The sequence below is a fragment of the Rhincodon typus genome, chromosome 33, assembly GCF_021869965.1.
Source record: "Rhincodon typus isolate 14 chromosome 33, sRhiTyp1.1, whole genome shotgun sequence".
In the NCBI taxonomy this organism is placed as follows: Eukaryota; Metazoa; Chordata; class Chondrichthyes; order Orectolobiformes; family Rhincodontidae; genus Rhincodon; species Rhincodon typus.
Window position 1 is genome coordinate 15,125,233 of NC_063364.1, and position 6,588 is coordinate 15,131,820.

General features: G+C 42.2%; 1 protein-coding gene across 1 annotated transcript in view; it reads right to left on the reverse strand.

Annotated features, from left to right (window-relative positions):
• nedd4a (NEDD4 E3 ubiquitin protein ligase a) overlaps window positions 1-574 on the reverse strand; it is a 113,181-nt gene extending 112,607 nt beyond the window's left edge. Inside the window, exon 1 of the mRNA XM_048615917.1 lies at window positions 499-574. The gene's annotated coding sequence lies outside the window, so the exon portion shown is untranslated. The remainder of the gene's footprint in view (window positions 1-498) is intronic.
• Between the last annotated feature and the right edge of the window lie 6,014 nt (window positions 575-6,588).

Genomic DNA, 6,588 nt, shown 5'->3' on the forward strand with positions numbered 1-6,588 from the left:
TCAAAGGAACAATGTACTGGCTAGTGTATATCCTTCGATCAAAATCACAAATATAGATTTCTTGGCAATCACCATATTGCTCTTCGTGGGAGTTGGCTGTGTGCAAATTGGCTGCCACATTTACTATAGTGACCACACTACAAAATACTCACTGGCTGTAAAACACCTTGCAATGATGTGAGGCAATGAAAGAGATTGTATAAATCTGAGTGTCTCAATTTTTCTTTAGCTCCCAAAGACCTCACTTAGATAAGGACACCTAACAAAGAATCCAAAGTCCTCTTGTTTATAGAATTCTTCAGAGGTTCCCTTGTTCAGTGCAATGCTATTTTAAGACTTTTTTTTGAAAACTTCAATCAACTGCGTATAGTCATGTTACAATTGCAGTCTGATGGAGATTTACACGATAACCTTTATACAGAAATTCATTTTCATATTTATCATGGAAATTCTGAAATTAGAAAGGCGAAGAAACAGTCTGGATAATATCATACTGACCTTCTTGATTGTTTTGGTTTGAACACTGGTCAGCTCTCCATTTACTGGATCATACAAAGTTACTTTTGCATATGGATCACTGTGCAAAAAAAAGAGAAAATGAGTTTAAAATCTCTTGTTGTCATTTTAGATAAGAAAAATCCTAACTAGTGAATTTAGAGCATTTGTCCCTACAGCCTCAGGTGCACCTTTAACCACAGTGACCGCTGCAGATATCAGATCAGCCTTTTTGAGAGTGAACCCCACAGGCCCAGATGGAGTTCCTAGCTGCGCACTCAGATCCTGTATAGACCAGCTGGCGGGAGTATTTGCAGACATCTTTAACATCTCTTTACTATGATGTGAGATTCCCACCTGCTTCAATCATCCCAGTGTCAGGGTCAAAATAAAATCAGGCAATGTGCCTGAATGATTACCGCCCAGTGGCTCTGACATCCAGCATTATGAAGTACATCGAGGTTAGAAATGACACACATCACCTCCAGCCTCCCAGACTGCCTTGATCCACTACAATTTGCTTACCCTCACAATAGGTCCATGGCAGATACCATCTTCCCTGGCCCTACACTCACAGTCATTGAGTTATACAGCATGGAAACAGACCCTTTGGTCCAATTTGTCCATGCCGACCAGATATCCTAAACTGATCTAGTGCCATTTGCCAGCATTTGGCCCACATCCTTCTCAGCACTTCCTATTCATGTACCCATCCAGATGCCTTTTAAATGTTATAATTGCACCTGCCTCCACCACCACCTCTGGCAGCTTATTCCATGCACCACCTTCTGCTAAAAAAAAAAAAATTGCCCTTTAGGTCCCTTTTAAATCTTTCCCCTCTCACCTTAAACCTATACCCTCTAGTTTTGGACTCCCCTAACCTGGGAAAAAGACCTTGGCTATTCACCCTAAGCATGCCCCTTATGAGGTTATAAACCTCTACAAGATCACCACTCAGCTTCCGACGTTCCAGGGAAAAAAGCCCCAGCCTATTCAGCCTCTCCCTGTACCTCAAACTCTCCAACCCCAGCAACATCCTTGTAAAAGTTTTCTGAAGCCTTCCAAGTTTAACGACATCTTTGCTATAGCAGAGACACCAGAATTGAATGCAGTGTTCTAAAAGTGGCCTCACCAATGTCCTGTACAGCTGCAACATGATGCCCCAACTCCTACACTCAATGCACTGACCAATGATCCCTGGAACAATCTGACACTCATTTGTGGAACATCTGGATAACAAGGACACCTATGTCAGATTCCTATTTATTGACTTTAGCTCTGCCTTCAACACCATAATTCCAACAAAACTCATCTCCAAACTCCAAGACATAGGACTCTGCTCTCCCCTCTGCAGCTGGATCCTTAACTTCCTGAACAACTGGCCGTAATCGGTAAGGATAGGCAACAACACCTCCTCCACAATAATTCTCAACACCAGTGCCCCACAAGGCTGCATATTCAGCCCCTTATACACATGACTGTGAGGCTAAATTCTGTTCTAACTCCATTTATAAATTTGCTGTTAACACCACTGCAGCGGGTGGGATCTCAAACAACTACGAGTACAGGAGCTTAGGCAGCTTTGTGGCATGGTGTAAAGACAACAATCTCTCCCTCAATGTCAGCAAAACGAAGGAAATGGTCATCGATTTCAGGAAGCAGAGTGGACCCTGAACTACCTGTTGCCTGGCACTTTAACATACCACTCTGTTCCTTGACCAACATGTCTGTCTCTGGCTTGCTGCAGTGTTCCAGCAAAGCTCAGCGCAAGCTGGAAGAACAACACCTCATTTTCCACTTGGGGACCCTACAGCCCTCCAGACTCAATATCGAGTTGAATAATTTTAAGGCCTAAACTCTCCCATGTCCCAGCCCCCCACCCCACACACCAGGCCTCGTTACCACATAGCCTGCCATTACACTCTACTTGTTATTAGTCACTAATAGTCCCCACTAACAACTATTCACCCTCCCAGCCATCATTATCAACTCTTTGTCTGTCCAACTGCTCTTCTCTTTCTTTAGGCTCTAGCCTATCGTTTACTCCCTACCCCATCCCCCTCCCCCTTTTTTCTTCATATAAACTGACAGTTCTCCAGCCACCATCAGTTCTGAGGAAGGGTCACCGGACCCGAAACATTAACTCTGTTTTTTCCTTCACAGATGCTACCAGACCTGCTGAGCTTTTCCAGCAACTTTGTTTTTGTTCCTGATTTACAGCATTCACACTTCTTTTGGTTTTTATTAAGCGTTCAGAAAAGATTTACTAGGATGTTGCCGGGACTGGAGGTTTTGAGTTATATACAGAGATTGAGTAGACTGGGACTCTTCCCTTGGAGTGTCAGAAGCTGAGGGGTTACCTCATAGAGGTTTATAAAATCATGATTAGTCACCTTATCTATGACCCTCGAGGTCTTTTTCCAAGGTTAGGTGAGTCCAGAACTAGATAGCATAGAGCATCTGTCCCGACAGCCTCATGTGCACCTTTAACCACAGTGACCACTGCAGATATCAAATCAGCATTTTTGAGAGTGAACACCACAGACCCAGATAGAGTCTCTAGTCACCTGAAAGAGAAAAGATTTGAAAGGGACCTGAGGGGCAACTTTTTCACACAGAGGCTGCTGCATGTATGGAATGAGGTGCCAGAGGAAGTGGTAGAGGTGGGTACAATTAAAACATTTAAAAGACATTTGGACAGGTATATGAATGGGAAAGGTTTAAGAGGGTTATGGGCCAAATGCAGGCAAGTTAGGATATCTGGTCAGCATTGACAAGTTGGACCGAAGGGTCTGTTTCTGTGCTGTATGACTCTATAATTCTGGAGTTGACATCTGTCCAGGTAGTAAATCTTATTTAACTGCAACAGGCACTTAACTATACTCACACTGTTCCGTTTTTTAAAAAATGTAAGATAAAATTTATCTGTCCCGAAATGTCTCACATTCAGCAACAGGCACCATTAAGTATAGGACGTTTAAACACAGGGTAAAGCTGCCTTTACTCTGTGGTGTTGTAAATTAGTATTAATTGAAGAACTACTTCTATTAGATCAGCATGATTTTTTTCTACCTCAGATCAGCCAATCTGATCATTTATCTCGTATAAGACCTATACTGAGCCAAGTAGCTAAACTCAAGATCTTGTTGGGCAGTTTAGCATTGCGGGTCCAAATACACGTGAAACAGACCAAGACTGCCAAACTCCAATGCCAGTCAAGAGGAGTCCTTCATCTCATTAGTTTGGCTGAGATTAGATCCCAACTCCTAGAAGAGAGAGTGTGTGCAACCCACACTATATAACTTAAACAAAGAGTCACATTCATAAAGATTTCAATAGTAATCCAGTTACACAGCAGTAATCTAACAGCATCATCCTCTCTAAAGGCAACATCAAGATGCTAGTCATTCAAAACCAACTCTAAGTTCTTATATGTCTGACACTATCTTCCTCATGCAACACTGTAGTTGGAGCTCTGTCATGGCTGGAGATGCCCTGGAGTGGAAATGATTTAGGGATGTCCTCAAGGAATTCCCAAAGTAGTCAAACATACCTTCTCACTCAGGAATGTCTCTGGCTTGTGACTGACTAAAGTGGAGAAGGTTCAAAGCACCAATTACATTGAGTCACTTAACTGGGACCAGGTAGAAGCAAAGCCGAGGGCCCAGAGAAACTCTACCTTCCCTGCCAAACAACACCTGCATTGCAAAATCTGTAGACCATATTTTGTTATCAGGCATCTCATGACTCAGCAAACTGGACAATTCCACAACACTTCCTAAAACATAATACTCTCACATCTATTCTAGAGGATTTCAAAAGTCATTTAATTCAACAGCACTGCACCCCATAACCTGGTTTAGGCCCACATTCTTGCCATGTCTCAGGCGGTAGCTTTAAATTAGTGAACAGAATGCGTCTCTGATTGCAACTAACTTATTACAGCTATTTCAACTGAATGCATTTAAAACTCTGGAGGCTTTTTTTAAAACACAAACACAATCAACTCGTGACACATAGTTAGGAAATTGTGGCAAAGTGGTAATGTCCCTAGACTATCATATGAGAGGTCCAGCTGAATGTTCCCGGCACGTGGGTTTTAAACCCCACCATATCAGCTGTTGGAATCTGAATTTGAAAGCTAGACTCAACTAGACTGGTGACCAGAAATCTATCAATCGTAAAGACCTATCTGATTCACTAATGTCGCAATTCTGACATGCCCTGCCTATTCACTTTTAAATCAAGGATGGGTCACAAATGTTTGTCTTGCCAGCAATAACCACATCCCATGAATTAATAATAAAAAAGGTAGTTATCTGACTGACTTTGGGTACAATCCTCACCATTGTAACATGTTACACAATGAATTTGAAATCTAGTGAATGGTCAAAGAAAGCCCACAGCGCCACCTGCAGGTCACAGACTAAGGGGTCTTCAACAAACACTTGCATCTCTCTCTGTACCTTGTACTTAATGATCCATCTGGCAGCAAATCACAATTGATTATAATTGGTGACTGCTTTAAAATTATCCAGGTGAAAGCAAAGTTGTACTTTCCAAAGTTACCTGAAATGCACTCTATTCACATTGAATTGCAGAAGGAAATTAGATTTTCATGACAGGTTACACCTCATTATACCAACTAAGCAGTCCCTCAAACAGAAATTGCTGAAGAATCTCACCAGATCTGGCAGCATCATTAACATTTTGGGTCCAGTGAGCTTTCTTCTTATAGGACAGGGTGTTCAGGCCCTAAAATTATTGAAATTCAATACCGGAGTCCTGAGAGCGCAGGGGCCCTAAACGGAAATGAGATGCTGTTCTTCCAGCTTACACTGAGCCCCGCTACAGCACTGCACCAGGCCCAAGATGGAGATGTTAGCTAGGGAACACGGTAGTACATTGAAGTGGCAGGCAACTGGAAGCTCAGGGTTATTTTTGCAGATGGAATACATATGTTCTGCAAAGCATTGTCCAGTCTGAATTTCATGTCCCCAATGTAGAAAAGACCACATTGTGAGCAGCGAATACAGCAGACTAGATTGAATGAAGTGCAGGGAAATTGCTGCTTCACCAAGAAGGTGTGTCTGGAACCTTGGATAGTGGGGAGGGAGGAAGTAAATGGGCAGGTGTTACACATTCTGCAATTGCATGGGGAGATGCTCTGGGGGTGTGGGGAGGTATTCGGAGGAGTGGAGGAAGAGTGGATCAGGCTGTCCGGAGTGAACAATCCCTATGGAAGGCTGACAAGGAGGGGGAATGTGTGTCTGTTTTTGGCCTCTGCTGGGGGTGGCAGAAATGGCAGCTAATGATCCTAAATTATGGGCCTCAATTATTGACTCTGCTTTCTTTCCACAGATTCTCCAGCAATTTCTGTTTTTGTTTTAGATCTGCAGCATCCTCTGTTCTTTGTTTATTTTAGCCAATTCCTTAGTTCTGCAATTATCATGTTGTAGATTTGATGGAATATCAAGCTCGAAGGAATAAATCATCACAAATGCAACCACTTAAAGGGTCTAAAAGAAGAAGAACCCCATGAGAGGTTGCAAAAAAAAAATCAAAAGTGCTGGCTATTACACAGCAACTGGAGATCCATCACAGACATCATTCAGCAGCACTTACGACTAGCCTCTTGTACCTTTTAAGTGTCTTTAGTCTGTAATCTAAAGAAATCATGATTTCTCCAAGACTGAACATTAGGAATGTGCAACATTGTGTGCATATTACAAGTTGCTTAAAATATGCTATGAAGTTGTGCCCGGAAGGCAGCTTAATAAATAAGAAAGATCTTTGATATCATTAAGACAATTAACTACATTGCACAGAAACATGTTTTGAAATAAATACATCACAATGCCATACAATGTACCAAAATGATGCGAGAGTTTCATGCCTTTGTATAAATGACCATTCCCTACATAGAGGGAGAGCTAGCTATACTGGTAATGGGACTGGATAGAAATCCAGAAACCCAAGCAAATATCCTGGAGACATAGGTTCAAATTCCACCACAGCAGCTAATGAACCTGGAGTTCAATTAATCTATTAATAAATCTAGAATCGAAAGCTAGCCCCAGTAATGGTGAGGAT